Genomic DNA, 18,630 nt, shown 5'->3' on the forward strand with positions numbered 1-18,630 from the left:
TCTGCCTCTTGCAGATGTGAAGGCATTAAGGCATTTTCCTGACATACTTGCTAGCTGTGATAAAGCCTCATTACTAGGCAGGTGGTCAAAAGTCAAACTAAGTGTAGAGATGTCACAGAATCACAGAAACATTCAGGTTGGAAAAGACCCTCAGGATCACCAAGTCCAACTGCTAACCCAACTCTACAAGGTGCACCCTACACCATATCCCCAAGCACCACGTCCAAGTGACTTTTAAACACATCCAAGGTTGGTGACTCAGTCACCTCCCTGGGCAGCCCATTCCAATGCCTGTTCAAAGCAGTTGTGTTCTACCTTTAGAATCAGTGACCAAAACCACATTTTTTGCATTAAGATAATATAGTTTGTATCTCCCTTGTAGTCCCACAGAACTTTAATCCCCAGCACAAATACAGGCTGGGCAGTGAGTGGCTGGAGAACAGCCCTGAAGTCAGGGACTTGGGGATGCTGGTGGATGAGCTCAGCATGAGCCAGCAGTGTGCACTTGCAGCCCCGAGGGCCAACCAGATCCTGGGCTGCATCAGGAGAAGTGTGGCCAGCAGGGTGAGGGAGGTGATTCTCTCCCCTTTTACTCCACTCTCCTGAGACCCCACCTGGAGTACTGCATCCAGTTCTGGAGCCCCCGTTACAAGAGGGATGTGGAGATGCTGGAGTGTGTCCAGAGAAGGGCCACTGGGATGCTCAGAGGGCTGGAGCAGCTCTGCTGTGAGCACAAACTGAAAGAGTTGGGGCTGTTCAGTCTGCAGAAGAGGAGGCTGCGAGGTGACCTCATTGTGGCCTTCCAGTATCTGAAGGAGGCCTGCAAAAAAGCTGGGGAGGGACTTTTTAAGCTCTCAGGGAGTGACAGGACTAGGGGGAATGGAACAAAGCTGGAGATGGGTAGGTTCAGGCTGGACGTGAGGAGGAAGTTGTTGAGCATGAGAGTGGTGAGAGGCTGGAATGGGTTGCCCAGGGAGGTGGTTGAGGCCCCATTGATGGAGGTGTTTAAGGCCAGGCTGGCTGAGGCTGTGGCCAGCCTGCTCTGGGGTAGGGTGTCTAGTTGGAACTAGATGATGTTTGTGGTCTCTTCCAACCCTGACTGATTCTATGATTCTAATTTCAATCTGCTGGCCTAAAAGCTGAAACCCACAGTAAGAGTTGGCTGAAAGGCACCAGGCTGCTAATGTTCCTTTAAAAGAGCTCTCTCAGCACAGAAATTGCAGGATAATGTTCACATCCCTATATTCAGAGAAAGCATGTGGGATGCTGGTATGCTTGTTGCCATGGTAGTGTTGTGAAACACCACACTGGCAGGTCTGTTAACAAGATTCAAATAAAGAACTACAGAATATAGGTCTGGACAAGCATCTCTCCTCCTTTGCAGAAACTGTAAATTTAGGGACTGTTTTGTAGTTCTTTGACTGTATGCAGCAGAAAATTAATGTGACAAACTTCAACTCAAGAGCAGAAGAAAGGCACTGTTTATTTTAAACAAAAGCAAATGTTAGATCTCTCCTAGATTTCACCTGGTCATATTTTTCTCATTCCCACAGGCTCACAAGCACCAATAAGCCTTATCTAAGTGGCCAGGCAGGTTGGAGATACCCATGGAAGATAAGGAATGGTGTGTCTTGAGTAAATACTGTGTCACTGACAATCTTCCCTGGCAGTGGAAAACCTTTTCAGTGTGCTGGTTTGGGTAGGATAGAGTTAAATTTCTTCACAGTAGCTGGTATGGTGCTGTAATTCTAGATCTGTGCTGGAAACAGTGTTGATAACACAGGGAGTTGTTTATTGTTGAGCAGTGTGGACACAGTGTCAGACTTTCCTCTTTTTCACCCCACCCCACTAGTGAGCAGGCTGGCGGGGCACAAGCAGCTGGGAGAGGACACAGCTTAGGCAGCTGACCCCAGGTGACAGCTGACCCCAGGTGACCAAAGGGATATCCCATACCATATGATGTGTCATGCTCAACATATAAAGCTGGGGAAGAGGGAGGCTGACCAGGGCATTAGTTGCCTAGGGATGGACTGGGCGTTAGTCAGTTGGTGACAAGCAACTGGGCTTTTTGCAGCACTTGTTTTTCTTGTGCCTGGAGTTTTGGGGGGTTTGTTTCTTGTTTGGTTTGGAGGTTTGTTTCATTTTGTTTGGGTGAGGTTGGTTTTGGGTTTTGTTTGCTTGCTTTTGTAAGGGAGTATGTAGGTCTTGTTTTGTTTTAAATATTAACTCATTTAGCTCGGCCTAGAAGTTGATACTTTAACCCTACTGTGTGTGATACTTTTACCCTACTGATTCTGTGCATCTATCTCACTAGGTGAGGGATGATCTGTGTTCATGTGGGATGAGCTGTCAGACAGGGTTAAACCACAACAGTCATACAGGTATTTATATCCTTCAGCTATTACAGTGTGATTTTCCATCATAATCTTGCTTACCTCATCCCCCATAAACCATAGGAAAGGTTGCTACCTGGCATTTGTGTTTCCTCATCTAGGTATCTTTATGGCCCAGCTTTCCTTCCTGCTGGAAAAACAAGCAGGAGACTGGTTACATACAGTCTACTGCAACCTTACTGCCATCCTGTTATTGGACCTTAGGTCTTCTGCTGACAAGTCAACTTGCTGTGGCCTTAATCACAGCTCAAGCCTCCTGGTCTTGATGTAACTAGTGCATTCCTCAGTGGTTGATGATTTAATTGCAGCTAATAATGTCCTCGGTTACCATCAATCCATTCAGTTTTTTCAGCATGTGTTGTTGCTCATGCTGTCACATAAATTATTTCCCACATATTTCATTCAAACTAATCTTAATATTCCTGTTTCAGTTCCCTACAGCACTACACAACAGTTTGGCATGAGTGGGCCATTACAATAAAGTGTGTGTCCAGATGCTGAAAGGCAGCCTGGCAAATGCTTTTAGAAACCATTGGTGGAAAATCAAATGGAGATGCTTGCCAAAAAGCATTGGTGCCACAGTGGTACTATTCTCATTTTCACTGGTCTACCAGAAACAAAAAATAATTTTAAAAAACCCAAACCACCAAAACAAAACCACAAGCCACCAAAAAACCCCAACTCTGCTGATTTAAATTGCATGGGGAAAAAAAATCAGTCTCTCCGCTTTGGATATTTCCAGTTTGTGATCTTTAAACACAATATAGAGTCATAGAATCGTAGAATCAACCAGCTTGGAAAAGACCTCCAAGATCACAGTAACATCAAGGTTGGAAGAGACCTCATAGATCATCAAGTCCAACCCTTTAGCACAGAGCTCAAGGCTAGACCATGGCACCAAGTGCCACGTCCAATCCTGCCTTGAACAGCTCCAGGGACGGCAACTCCACCACCTCCCCGGGCAGCCCATTCCAGTGTCCAATGACTCTCTCAGTGAAGAACTTTCTCCTCACCTCAAGCCTAAATTTCCTAGCCCTGTCCAGTCAACTAGCACTAAGCTACCTGGCTAGTGAACTGTAGAGGTTCTGCCAACCCAGCATGTTCAGCTCATTCAGATATGTTACAAAAGGTAGAAGGTGACAGAGTTTCTGTCATTCATGAAAAGAATTTGTTGGGGAAGTCTGTTTGGGTATTCTCCCCGTCAGGAGAGGCTACACCTGTCCAGAGGTAGTTTATGCCAAAGGATGTGGTCGTACATACTGGGTTGTGCATAAGAATGGTGAAATACTCTGTGTTCCTTTGTGGAACTTGACATTAGCAGATAGAATGTAGATGTAAGTTGTTAGGAGTTCTTTTGCAGATAATTGTGGTGCCCATAAAGCTCAGGAAGAGCCCACCATACATGAGCAGGACCGCTGTGAGTCCTGCTCCATCCCATTCACTGAAGAAAACATCTGACTGTTTCCTGACAACCTTTGAGATAGCCAATGCCTGAGGCAGATGGAAATGAGGAGATGGATGACCAGGAATTGGAGAAAAAATGCCTGAAGCCTGGATGACTACCATCCATGACACTGATGTTGTCCCTAATTGGATGGAATGACTTGATGCTCTGATGGCACTTACATTAAAGGAGTGGATTGTGGCAGTTTGAGCTAGGTTTCTAGCTCAGACATAAAATTATTCAGAACAGAGAAACTTAGAAGTAGATGTTCTGAGCAGAGAGGTGAACATTGTAGGGGTAGGCCTTAGGGAGGTGGTGGAGGCACCGTCCCTGGAGGTCTTCAAGAAAAGACTGGATGAGGCACTTAGTGCCATGGTCTAGATGACTGGATAGGGCTGGGTGCTAGGTTGGCCTGGATGATCTTGGAGGTCTCTTCCAACCTGGTTGATTCTATGATTCTAACATTTTGCCAGCTCATTTTCAACTATTTGACTGTAGAGATGCTGTTGGTGTTTGTTCTGTCTGTATCACAGCTTACTCTGGAGACATTCTCCCTGTAGGGAGACTGGCCACTGTGCTTTCTCCTCGCCATCTGCAAGGTGCAGACTCTGAACACTCTTCTTTGACTACTCATAATTACTTTTAGGTCCAGCAGCCTTGTCTTGGACAAAGAAAAGAAGAAGTAGTTTTCTTCCTTACAGATAAGCCATTTAACCAAAGTCCTTTATTGCATCCAGCTCCTTTTTAATAGCATGCCTCAGCAGTGTTCCAGCTCAGAAAATAGTCATCAGCACCAGATAGAAATCTTCTTGAACATAGTTCTCTTTTCATGGTTCTACTTATCATGTTTAATGTGACCCAGACACAAATATTTGGAACCATGCACATGTACTATGATGGTGTCCTAAACTTCATCTTAATCCACAATTATTGGGGTCATCTTGCACTGTGATCTGTTTTCCTCTTCATTAATGACTCAGTGCAACAATGTAGAGTGTCACTGAGTATCTTCAGGAGGAGGCTCCCAGGTGACCTTATTGTGGCCTTCCAGTGTCTGAAGGGGGCCTACAAAGAAGCTGGGGAAGGACTTTTTAGGCTATCAAGGAGTGACAGGACTGGGGGAATGGAGCAAAGCTGGAGGTGGATAGGTTCAGACTGGACATGAGGAGGAAGCTGTTCAGCATGAGAGTGGTGAGAGCCTGGAATGGGTTGCCCAGGGAGGCAGCTGAGGCCCCATCCCTGGAGGTGTTTAAGGCCAAGCTGGATGAGGCTCAGGCCAGCCTGATGTAGGGTAGGGTGTCCCTGGGCACAGCAGGGGGGTTAGAACTAGATGATGCTTATGGCCCTTCCAACCCTGACTGATTCTATATGATATTCAGTGCGTCAGCATCTATCTCTCTAAGTTTTCTGAAGACACTGGATTTTGTCTGTGGTAGGTGTCTTAGGGTGAGACAGATGCTCTTGTACCTCTTCAAGAAGGGGTGAAAGAAAAACACTCCATGCACAAGATTGGGTAGGATTGGAAAGTTTAAAGGAAAAGGCTACTCATAAACTACATACTACAGTGCAAAATCATATAAAACACACAAAATCCGTGGTCTGGGCTTGACACAGAAGCCCATTAAGCCAAAGCTTTCACAAACCTTCCTCTACACCAGACCAGCATGCTCAAGCTTTCATATGCCCGCACCTCTGCCGTGCCTCTCAAATCCCCATGCCACACCATTGTGGTGCAGTTTAAATTTGGTTTGGCAGCTCCAGGCCCCAGTTAAGCCACTCCAGGCCTAATTGGCAGCACTGCCAAGGCTGAGCAGGCCTCACTCCTCTGCAGGAAATAACCACCTGTGCACCCTCCTGGGAGGAGAGAGGGGTGGAGAAGGGAAGAAAACTGACTCTGTAGCCAGTTTTATAGAGATGCAGGACTTCTGGGGATGAAATACACTGCTGGTCCACCTGCTGGACACCCTGGACCTTTATGACTCTTAAGGGCACTTAGCCTCAAAACCCATCACAATTAGGCAGTGTTTGCCCTATGAAAAATCTCTAGTTTCAGCTGACTGCAATTAGACTTTCTGGAAGGTTTTGCAGGGTTCCAGAGAGGCTCATGAAGGGTTACTGGTCAGAGTATTTCAAGTCTCAGGCAGATACCCAGCATCAGCTGTTCTCAAGTGAACCATTAACAAAGCCAACTATAGCCCAGAGGCTTCGTTAGCAGATTGCATTATCTGATAACAGAAAGAAAGGGAAGTCACTTTAGTAGGATAGAAACCCAGGAACTGCTCCTTGTATCCAGGAACGGCAAAGGGGTGTGAGAGCAAGAGGATGATACTCTGTTCTTTGACCATGTTTGCTCATCCTTCTCAAAAATAGAATACAACTAATCTTTTTCAATATGATGATGAATATATCTCTGCATAGGTCTTACTGAGACACGCTGGTTAGAGAGGCTGCAGTAAGTAAGCAACTTGATTTTATCAGAAAGGAAATTACAGAGTACAAAGTTGTTTGATATGTACATCAGAACAAAACAGGTATTACCTTTTCTTAGGGAGAGGATGCAGATAAACCTTTTTCTGCTTGGTCAGACTTGGTCTTTTACCATAACCAAAAGACAAGTATTGCTGCAGCAGTGGCAGGACTTGATAAAGAAAGCATTTCTGATAATACTACATGCGTAAAAAGGAAGGCAGTAACGTACTAGAAACCAGTATTAATAAAGAACTGTTCTCTAATAACAGTATAAAATATAAACTTATATATAAACTTAAATGTATATAAGTTTAACACCAGTATTGAAACACATTTGAGGCCTGTAGCCAGGTGGGGGTTGGTTTCTTCTCCCAGGCAACCAGCAACAGGGCAAGGGGACACAGTCTCAAGTTGTGCTGAGGAAGCTATAGGCTGGATGTTAGGAGGAAGTTCATCCCAGAGAGAGTGATTGGCATTGGAATGGGCTGCCCAGGGAGGTGGTGGAGGCACCGTCCCTGGAGGTGTTGAAGCAAAGCCTGGATGAGGCACTTAGTGCCATGGTCTAGTTCAGGGGGTCCTCAAACTTTTTAAACGGGGCCTCCCAGTGGGGGGAGACTGCTGAGGGATGTTCTGTAAATACCAGCAGGACAGATTGAGGACCCTGGGGGGCCATATCTGACCCATGGGCCATAGTTTGAGGACCCCTCATTTAGTTGATTGGACAAGGATGGATGCTAGGTTGGAGTGGATGATCTTGGAGGTCTCTTCCAACCTGGTTGATTCTATGATCCTGTGACATAAATATGGGATCTGTTCTACTACTTGCTTCATGTGAAACATCTGCAATTCTGGAGGGAGAAATCTGCTTTGACTTCTGATACACAGATCGATTCTCAGCCATTCCAGTTCAAGTAATTTGTGTATCTTATGCTATATTTTTTCTCTGGAAGACGATTGTATAACTTGTTTACTGAAATGCTTGAATGTCCTAAGGTCTTTCTATAATAACAAGCCTTCCCATGTTAAGCTACCCTTCGTTAGGGCTTTTACCTATATACTAGCTAGGAGTGTTTTAAAGAGCTTTGCTCTGGATCAGATATAATTGCTTGTTGATGTAAGAAAGCACCACGTTGCAAGCTAATCTCTTCTGCATCAGTCTCCAAACAAACAAAAAGCCAGAGCAATTTATTCTGCTTGCATGCCTTCTCCTTTCTGTTTTGTTTTTCTTTCCCCTCTATTCTTTTCAACATAAGGTCTAGAGAAACATTGTTCTGCATTGGTTTTCCAGTATGAAGGACTGGTTCCATTACAGAGGAAGAGATACACATTATAGTGTATACAGCGTAGTGTATTATAGTTGTATTAGGTTGAGGCTTTGCTTGAACACCTCCAGGGACGGTGACTCCACCACCTCCCTGGGCAGCCCATTCCAATGCCAATCACTCTCTCTGGGAAGAACTTCTCCTAACATCCAGCCTAGACTTCCCCGGGCACAACTTGAGACTGTGATGAGCAGAAAAAAGTCACTCCCAGGTGAGCAAGGCTGTCTGACAGAAAGGTTGCTCCGGACGCTTGTCAGCTCTCTCTCTGTCAAAGCACACCGGAGGCTCGTTAAGCCAATTAACCTTGCACAAAGGGCGCTTAGGGTGCGGACCCGTCCTCAGCAGGGACGGCCCAGTCCCTCCGGAGCGTGTCTTTCACAGCGCCAGGGCAATCTCTGCAGGACCTAGCCAGGGGGGAGGAATCCCAAGGCGGGCAGCACCCCAGTATTTATCCCTTCCTAGACCAAGGGTCGAGTTCCCATTTCTAGGCGCGCAGCACACAGCCACTCACCAGCGCGGTCCCAGCGCGGGCACTGCACGGGGCACCCCTTGTGCCCCCCTCCCCCCCTCAAGCCTGCGGGGCTGAGGCGGAGCAGGTTTTTCCCGCCCTTCCTCTCCCGTGCAAACCACGGAGTGAGAGGAAGGATTTCCAGGGCACCATCACAACCTTCCCTCAGCAACAGGATCTCAGGCAGGAGGCTGAGATGCTGCTGTGGTTTTCCGCCTCGTGAGAGGGGGCTGCCATAAATAACAGGCATAAGCTTAGGTTGGTGCCAAAATAAGGCTGTAAGAGAGTGGCAGGAATCAAGCAATGCACAGGCCTGGGTGCGCGGGGAGGCTCTGCTCTGCCCTAGTGCACACACTTTGCCCTCAGTTTGGACACAGTCTCAAGTTGTGCCAGGGGAGGTCTAGGCTGGATGTTAGGAGGAAGTTGTTGGCAGAGAGAGTGATTGGCATTGGAATGGGCTGCCCAGGGAGGTGGTGGAGGCACCGTCCCTGGAGGTGTTCAAGCAAAGCCTGGATGAGGCACTTAGTGCCATGGTCTGGTTGACTGGATAGGGCTGGGTGCTAGGTTGGCCTGGATGATCTTGGAGGTCTCTTCCAACCTGGCTGATTCTATGACTCTATGATTCTTTTTATACCCTATTCTATTACATATTTGTTACTAATTCTAAGAAAAGGTTGGCTTTTCCTTATCAGTTTTAGGAATGGGAGGTGTCTCTTCCACGCATGTCTCTTTTTGTCCCCTCTGGTAGTCTTCAGTGATGAAGTAAGAGGTCTTCCTCAAATGTCCTTCCCGTGAACTTCAAAGTCTTTTGTATTCCTCTGTTTGCCCATGCAAAAAAAAGGTGGTGGAAGGAGGAATGCATTTCCATTCAAATCCCCCTTTTCCTCCCTTTGCTTATGCAAAAAGGCTGTCTCTTCCACATGCCTCCCTTCTTCACCCAACCTTTACTTATTACTCTTAAGCCTATTGCATACCTTTGAGATGGTGGTGCAAGCAGGAATGCAGTTCTATTCAAAACCCCCCTTCCTCCCTGTCTGTGACCTCTTGCCACCAATCGATGGGATCAAACATGTATTTGTCACAGTGCAACAAGAGGTTACAAATCTCGCTGGTGGAAAAGGACCTGTCTTCCAGCATTACTCAAAACAAAACCCCACACCCAGTAGTTTCCATGTAGCTATGCAATATGTGTTCTGTCTGGAGCTGCTAAAAATGATTTTTGAAGTTCACTCTTCACAGGGCAGCTTTCAGTATTGAAATCATCACAGAGTCACAGGGGCTGGAAGGGACCTTGGAAGATCATCTAATCCAACTCCCTGCAGAGCAGGTTTTGAATGAGGAGAGACTGAGGGAGCTGGAGCTGCTTAGTCTGGAGAAGAGGAGACTGAGAGGGGATTTGATCAATGTTTATGAACACCTGAGGGCTGGTCGGGGGCTGGGGGGCACGGGCTCTGCTCACTTGCTCCCTGTGACAGGAAAAGGAGCAATGGGTATCAGTTGCAGCATGAGAGGTTCCACCTCAACATGAGGGGGAACTTCTTTACTGTAAGGGTGACAGAGCACTGGAACAGGCTCCCCAGAGAGGTTATGGAGTCTCCTTCTCTGGAGACATTCAAGGCCTGTCTGGATGTGTTCCTCTGTGATCTGTGCTAGATTGTGTGGTCCTGCTCTGGCAGAGGGGTTGGACTCCATGATCTCCTTGAGTCCCTTCCAACCCCTACTAGCCTGTGATCTCCAGAGAGGGAGACTCCACAGCTCCCCTGGGCAGCCTGTCCCAGTGTTCCGTCACCCTCCCAGTGAGAAAATTCCTCCTCATGTTTACATGGAACTTCCTATGCTTCAACTTCCACCCATTGCCCCTTGTCACCAAGCAGAGCCTGATAGGCAGTTTAATTACAGAATTAAAATCTCTGTGTTAGTGGTGCTGCTTCTCTGGTGAAGGCAGTGCCAGAAGGCTGTAGACAACCTGATGTGTGAGTAGATTGTCAGTTGTCTTTTATTCAGTTCTCAGGTTCTCCTGGAACTGGTTCTGACAAACAGATGACAAATCTGTTTCGACACATGTGAAGCACATGAAAGAAAGAAACAGTTGAGTGTATTGCAACAGCAGCTGTATCCAGAGCAGGATAAGGTTCTGCCGTTTTTGAGCAGCATGTGCTAAGATCCTAGGCTTTACTTTTGGCCCTACGTTCCTATGGGAAGTATTCAAGAATCTGTAGCTTTCCTTTCAAGTTCACACTCCAACTTCCCACAACGTTGTGTTTAAAAGTTAATTAATCTGACTACAGTCACAAAGTTAGATTAGAATAGAATAGAATCAACCAGGTTGGAAGAGACCTCCAAGATCAGCCAGTTCAACTTATCCCTCAGCCCTATCCAGTCAACTAGACCATGGCACCAAGTGCCTCATCCAGTCTCTTCTTGAAGACCTCCAGGGACAGTGACTCCACCACCTCCCCGGGCAGCCCATTCCAATGGCAAATCACTCTGGGAAGAACTTCCTCCTAACATCCAAGCTGTACTTTCCCTGGCACAACTTGAGACTGTGTCCCCTTGTTCTATTGCTGGTTGCCTGGGAGATGAGACCAACCCCCACCTGGCTACAACCTCCTTTTAGGTAGTTGTAGACTACCTAAGTAGAGAGGAGGTCACCCCTGAGCCTCCTCTTCTCCAGGCTAAACACCCCCAGCTCCCTCAACCTCTCCTCATAGGATTTGTATTCCAGGCCCTTCACCAGCCTTGCTGCCCTTCTCTGGACACGTTCCAGCACCTCAACATCGCTCTTGAATTGAGGGGCCCAGAACTGGACACAGCACTCAAGGTGTGGCCTGACCAGCGTTGAGTACAGGGGAAGAATAATCTCCCTTGTCCTACTGGCCACACTGTTCCTGTGACAGGCCAGGATGCCATTGTCTCTCCTGGCCACCTGGGCACACTGCTGGCTCATCTTCAGCTACTGTCTATCAGTACCCCCAGGTCCCTTTCTTCCTGGTTGTTCTCCAGCCACTCAGTCCCCAGCCTGTAGCACTGCTTGGGGTTGTTGTGGCCAAAGTGCAGATCCCTACACTGGGCCTTGTTAAATGTCATCCCATTGGCCTTTGCTCACCCATCCAGCCTTTCCAGGTCCCTCTGCAGGGCAATCCTACCTTCCAACAGCTCCACACCTGCTCCTAGCTTGGTGTCATCTGCAAACTTACTCATGCTGGATTCAATCCCCTCTGGTCCAGATCATCAATAAAGATATTGAACAGGACTGGGCCCAGCAGCACTGATCCTTGGGGAACACCACTAGTGATAGCTGCCAACTGGATGTGGCACCATTCACCACCACTCTCTGGGCTCTGCCATCCAGCAGTTACATGGAGGTAGAGGCTGCAGAGACTGTTGGTACTCTCAGAACCCTGACAAACTGTGTGCCTGAGAGAAAAACAATTGCTATAGACATACATTCACAGAATCAGTCAGGGTTGGAAGGGACCACAAGGATCACTTAGTTCCAACCCCCCTGCCATGGGCAGGGACACCCTACCCTAAGTCACTTCAACTTTAGAAGAAATATTAAATTTTCTGGTAAAACTCTTAATGGTTTCCATTTTAATACCCCAGTTTCCTTGATATTAAGTAGGCTCTGTGCAGTTCTGTATAATAGCATTGCTCAGTAGGAATATGCTTAATATTTACTACTTCTCTCTATGCTTCCTCTCAGAAGATTACCATCTCCTGTTCCTTCGAAAATTCATCTTGAGGGAAGCAGTAACACAGCAGCATGTTATGCTGACATGCAAAACGAGTTTATTTACGTGCTGCAGCTTCATGATTATGAAATAATGATGAAATATATTATGTAATTTTATTTAGTTTCTATACTGTTGTATTTTAACCTTACCTTTGCCTTGAATGCGTTTCACCCAGTAATCATTGCAAGAAGCAAAAAAGCTGTTGCTGGGGAGTTCTTCTGCTGTGTTGTTGGGGGAAGGGAGAGTTAATTGGCTTCTTTCTTTCTGTCTTTCTGTCTTTCTGTCTTTCTGTCTTTCTGTCTTTCTTTTCTTTCTTTTCAAAATCTTTCCCTCTTAAAGGGAAAATGGGCTGGGCTGTTGAGAGGAAGTGTAAATAGATACATCTAATAGCAGATACTTGGCTTTCCAAGCCTAAGAAGGTATGGAAGTGCCTCTGTTTTAGAAGCTGCAAGAACAAAGCAACTGAATGCTGTTGTGCTGCCTCCTGGAAATCAGTTGCTGGAGAGATATTGGCGTATAACCAGTGGAGCACCTGGGTAAAATGACTCTTTGTTCACCAATATGGTTAGATGGTCATAATCCACTTTATTTCCGTGATACAGTGACTTATATGCATTCTAGCAAGAGGCGTGCTCCACCAAGATTGGTTACAATCAGAGGGTACAGGGTTACACATAAGGCATGGATAAGTCAGTATACCATTACAATCTGAGGGTCAGCCTCTGGGGCTGGCTAAACTCTGCCCACCTGCAGCTGCATGTGGGGGATGCTACCCTGTGCCTGGTATCTGACTCCCTAGATGGACTCAAGGTCGCTCCCAGCACGGGTTGCTCATGTTTATGATTTCTCTGTCCTCAGCTAGCAAGAATTTCTCCAACAGAGAGAGAGTCAAGAACAAGAAAAATAAGAATGTAACTGTCCTGGAGCCCTGGGTACCCCCAAATCCCTCTCCCTCCATGGTTTGAATGGGAGAGGAAAGGCTTGTAAAACCTGTTTCCCCCCTGCCCTGCAGGGGTGAAGGGGGGGAGCAAAGAGCCGTTCTGGCACAAGGGGTGCCCTGTGCAGTGCCCGTGCTGGAATCGGGTTGGGATTGGCTGTGGTCTTTGCGCCTAGGCAGTGGTAACTCTGCTCTCTGTCTAGGAAGGGTATAAATATTGGGGGACTGCCTGCCTTGGGGTTCCCACCTTAGAGTTCTCTCCCACCTGGATAGTTCCTGCAGAAAGAGTCCCCTGGCACTGAGAAGGACAAGCTCCTGAGGGACAGGACTGTCCCTGCTTTGGATGGCTTCCCACTGTAAGCACCTCCTTTATGCAGCTTCGGAGGTCTTTTGAAAGAGAGCGAGGGGACGAGATCTGGAGCGCCCTTTCTCTGGGACAGCCTAACTCACCTGTGAGTAAATTTTTGGCACAGCCTGATTAATAGTGGGGATTGCTGTGTTCAGTAGCTTAGCCTTTTCCATCTCCTGACTTCTAAAATAGTCAAATTTATCCATGGTATCCTTGTAAGATCTTCTCAATCAAACTAAATCTGCTAATTAAAACTAAATTAATTTCTGTATACAGTTTTGGGGACAGGTTTACAGGTTTCAGGAAAATAAAATAATTCTATTTTAATATATATTCCTGACTTGGCCACGTTAATTCCCTGCCTCCACAATGGTAACATCATAGGTGTGATGGTTTGGGTATTACCCGCCCCCCTCCCTGCTTAAGAAAATCACCCAGAGTAGACTCTCACACTAGAAATGAAAGAATGAAGCTATATTTACAGCTTAGCACAAAATATAAGCAGGTATTTGCAATATATACAGCTATATACAAAAATATACAAGTTAAAAAGTAATACAGAAACACAACAGCCCTCCCAGAAACCTGAGTCCCCAGGAGGGGCTCTCAACCACCCTTCCACCTTCTTCCCACCCCTCTACTTTACCCCAGACTTTGACTTACGTTCAAGGTGAGCTTGGAGAATCGGCCTGGTGGGTTTAGGAAGCAGACAGATTACTTAGGCAGCAAGTTAGAGAGAAGAAGTGCAACCCAAAGCCAGAGAGCAAACTGTGTTATCTACATTTGTGTTCTTGTTTTTATACATCTCAGCAAGCCTATGAGTGAAGTAGACATCACCAGTGTTTCCTTTTCACAGCCTGTAATCTAATTCTTCTCACCAAAATATCCCAGCTAGCTTCAAACTAGCACAATAGGTTAATAGTAAAACATTTTTTCCTAATTTGGATAAACATTAGGGGGGTGGTGGGAAAAAAAATGAGGTCAAGTAGGAGGTTAAAAGTGCACCTAGAAAAGATCAAATAAATAGAAGTAGAGAGCTGGGGAAGCCCTCAGAGATACAGCACTGTGCAGGTGATGCTTTTGTTGCTTCACAAACAAATCCATATGACAGTCCTGTGCCATCTCAGTGTTTCTTGCTGCCATAGACCAAACACTGTTTTACAGGAGTAAGTGCCTGAAAGTACAAAACAAGAGGTATAAAGGGGTTTGCAGGCTAGAAGAGGCTTCATAAAGCAGAATGATGGGAAGGGTTTGGGGTGGATGTTCAGTGTTGATAAAGGATCTGAAAGGTCTCAAATGAATTTCATTGAGGCTATGTGCAACAAAAGATTCTCTCCTTTTAAGCATGTCATTGACCACCTACCCAGTTTAGCTAACCACAGATGTTCCTGCCCCTCTGTGGGACCCCTAACATGAAACTCTCCTCTAGCCCTTCACTACAGTGCCCCTTCCATCCAACCTCTCCTCCCACCAACCCTTCAAAACACAGTGAGCAGAATTAATCCACTTGAGCCCTGGATATTTGAACCTTTAAGTACCAACACAATAGACTGAGATTTTCAGGATGAAATAGAAAAACTAACCTTATTGCAACTTCACAATAATCAGTGAAATAAAGGAATCCATTGGATATGGATAAATGAATCCCTACTGAAGTCTGTCAGATGCTAAAGTTGTCATTTAAATCTGAGTGAGATACAGTAGAGCTACAGGTAATGGCAAGAAGGAGCTTTGTATCCTGTGGTGAAAATACAAGTGTCTGTGTAAATAACATGAAAATCCATTTCAGGAGGGATCAGCCCAGCTGCAAACTTCTAGCAACAGCTGGAAGTTCCAACAGCTATGCTGTATCAGTGCTCAGTCTCCAGTTGCAGAACTTCAACACTGGGAAAATGCATCTCTAGAAAATGGTATGATCTTACCTAAAATCAAAATAGATTATTTCCTCTGTGCACACTGATGTAATCTGAAATCATGTATGTTTTTTATAGCAGCACTGCCTCTCCTGCCCCAAAAATGGTGTCCAAAGTCAAAGGATGTTTTCTCTTAAAAATATGAGCAACCTTAAAGATTATTTATCTGGGGGTGTTGGGGGAGGAGATTCGGGGGGGGGGGGGGGGGGGGGGGGGAAGGTGTGCATCACACATAAACAATCATCCAAGTATCTCCACAATTTAAATGCAAATCATACTTCAGGTTCCTAATTAATGTGCCAGTTTAACTCCAACCTTTTAACATGTGCTTGAGTCAAAACAAAGATTGATCAAGACATGAAACTTGTACTTGTGTTGTCCAGCCAACAACATGATTCATTTTGTAGGGCTGGTTGCATAAGTTGACAAGATAATCCAGACAGCCCTAGCAGCTGCTGTGCTGCTGCTGCTGCTTTGATGTGCTGTCCTTAAGAAAAAAACTAAGTAGAGTTTGTCTAGAAACGTGCTAGTAATGAAACTTCAGCAAACACAATGAATGCAATGAAAAAAGTTCATTTGAAAATGTCAGGTCTCACAACATGAATCTGAAGTCTCAGAAGAAGAATACCATTGTGGAAGCACAGAGAAAACTACCAGTGAGATGGCTGAGTGGTTTCAGTATGCTGTGAGCAACGTTTAGGCAACCCGGATCACCTTAGGTGAGAAAGAACGATGCTGTGTGCCAGGCAAATTGAGATCTAATACAAAGAAAGGCAGAGGTATGTAATTCAGAATGAAAAAAGCTTCCCTGCCCAATGAAAGGCTCAGCTCCTATCTGGGTGGCAGGATACTTCTACCTGTGTTGTTACCTTTTATTCTTAAATGCAGATACACGTTTCGCAGGTATGTGTTTCTCTGTAGTAGAACGGAGTACACAAAAGATTTTAATCAGGAACGCTTTTGTTCTGCCCTACTTCCCTTACCAGCTGCCCTTAATACTTATGCTAACACTCCTATTTATCTATCCCACATACCTGCTGGGAGTGCCCTCACTTGCAGGTGAGAATCTCCCAGCCTCAGAGATAGATTACATAAGGTCTGATGGTAACTCAGCACCAAAACTGCGATTACTGCATGTGTTTTTATTCTCCCAGTCTCATGCCTGGTGTATTGCACAGGCACCAACATAATGTGTGCTCTCTGTTTATCAGCTGCAGCACAGGTACAAAGGTTAAGTCTGAAGGTTGGACCCACAAAGGCATTTCAAGGCTGGAAGGGATGGTCACATTTCTAAGTGCAAAACCAAGATTTGTAACACCTCCTTGCAACTGTCAACTAACTGGTTTCCACAGAGATCTCCCATAACTGAAGCTCCCTATTAAACCCAGGCTTTCAAAAACAAACAAACAAAACCAAACAACCCACAACCCAAACACCACCATCCATTCAGATTTCCCAAGGGAGAAACTGTGGAGAAAAAAAGCAGCCAAGGTGTTGTCATGATGGAGATGGATACAAAGAGGATGATCATGGAGAGAAAAATACTTTAAAAAGGACAAAAGGTAAATTCCTTGTAGTGGATTTAGTCTATCTTTCACAGACGTCTGCACAGGGCTTCTTTTCCTTCCTGGCACTCCATCCTACACTCTCTTTACCAGCAAAAATACAAGCGAATGTAAGTTGTTCTATAGGGAAGACAATGTTAGCAGACTGAGTAAATTAACTGGAAACAAACCACTCTGTGTTATTGCCAAAAGTGACTTCACAATGTGTTGTGTACTATTAACTCATTAGGTCTACATCTGCCCTGCTAACTTTTCATGTTGCCACAGGCACTGGTAATGAGCCAAAGCCCTTTGGCATCAGTCTGGAGCTGTTCCAGGTAAATAAAGTTTACTTAGGAACTTTATTTATGCACAGGTCTCTGTTCTAGTTCTCACTCCCCTGCTTCTTCCTCCACCCACACGTTCAATATGTGTACAGACAGACCTGCCAGAGAAGCCAAGTCTCTTCCGAGCAACAGAGGATAAACTTTTTTCTGGGGAGGAATACCTGCCAAATGCTACTGAGCTGGGCTGGGTTGGGCTGACACTCTGGATTGGTACAAAACTTCTCTTTCTCTGCATGTGCCTGGTCTGGTTTAGCAAATTTATGAAGTACTGAGTCCTCACATACTGGGGCCAAAGTTGATCTTTGCACAGAAACTAAGTGAGCACCTCAAAGTTGTATCACTTAAGGAAGTGCACTGCACCTGGTGGCTGAATGTAGCTGAACTGCTGCAGATCTCTCTTCAGAAAGCCTGGTGCCCTCCTTCCTTGAAGTCCCCATCTCTTCCAGGCCATCCCACCAATCATTTGCTCTGCTAGCAAACCATGTCTTCAAGAAATGAGACAAAGTGCTGTGAGGAAGCTCACAGCAAACAAATTCTGCTTTCTGTGGTTTTCTGACTGTCCATGGTTTTAATGGGATGCCTTAGTTACATCAGGGAAGTGCAGCTCTCTGTGGAAGGCTTTTGCATTGACCAGCTGATTTATTAAGCACTTTCTTCCTCAGATTCTCTATCTGAAAGGTGGGGATAAACTTATCTTGTTAGACTGTATTATCTTGGGAGGAGTAGTTACTGGAAACTAATGGTCAGAGTTTGGCTACTACTATCTTGAAAACTAAATAAATTGTGAATATAGAGCACTATCCTTTGGCCTTTATTCATAATGAAATTAACTCAATACCAAATCAGTTCTCAGCATCTCACCCAATACTGGCTGTTGCATGATGAGCTGCACACCCTTGCAATTTATGCTTATTAACTCTTTTTTTTTTCAATCTTAAAATACTGAGTTAAAAGCATTGATCAGGATGTTAGCTTGACACAGGGGCCTTTTGAAGGGAGAGGGACTTTTCACCGGGGTATGCAGTGACGGGCTGAGGGGCAATGGCTTTAAATTGAAAGAGGATAGATTTAGATTGGATGTAAGGAAGAAGTTCTTCATGGTAAGGGTGGTAAGACACTAGAACAGCTTGCCCAGAGAGACGTGGATGCTCTGTTCTTGGAAACACTGAAGGCCAGGTTGGATGGGGTTTTGGGCAACCTGTTCTAGTAGAACGTGCCTCTGCCCATGGCAGGGGCATAGAAACTAGATGATCTTTAAGGACCTGTTAGGAGCAGATTCTTTAGTATGAGAGTGGTGGAACACTGGAACAGGTTGTCCAGGGAGGTGGCTGGGGCTCTATCCCTGGAGATGTTTGGGGTGAGGCTTGACAGGACTCTGGGCAACCTGATCTAATTCAGGATGTCCCTGCTGACTGCAGGGGGTGGTTGGACTACATGACCTTCAGAGGTCCCTTCCAACCCAGGCCATTCTGTGATTCTATGCCCACTACAACACAAAATACTCTATGGTGCTACAAAATACACATATTCTAAGCAAATAGTGATTTGTCTTAATTTTATTTAAAATGCTTCAACCTTAATTCAAGTTGTTACTCTTCATACAAAGAATACTTGTGATTAACTATTCCATCTTATAGATTCACCTCACCAGCTTCTCAGAAATGATT

The sequence above is a fragment of the Pogoniulus pusillus genome, chromosome 5 (genome assembly GCF_015220805.1).
Source record: "Pogoniulus pusillus isolate bPogPus1 chromosome 5, bPogPus1.pri, whole genome shotgun sequence".
NCBI classification, from domain to species: Eukaryota; Metazoa; Chordata; class Aves; order Piciformes; family Lybiidae; genus Pogoniulus; species Pogoniulus pusillus.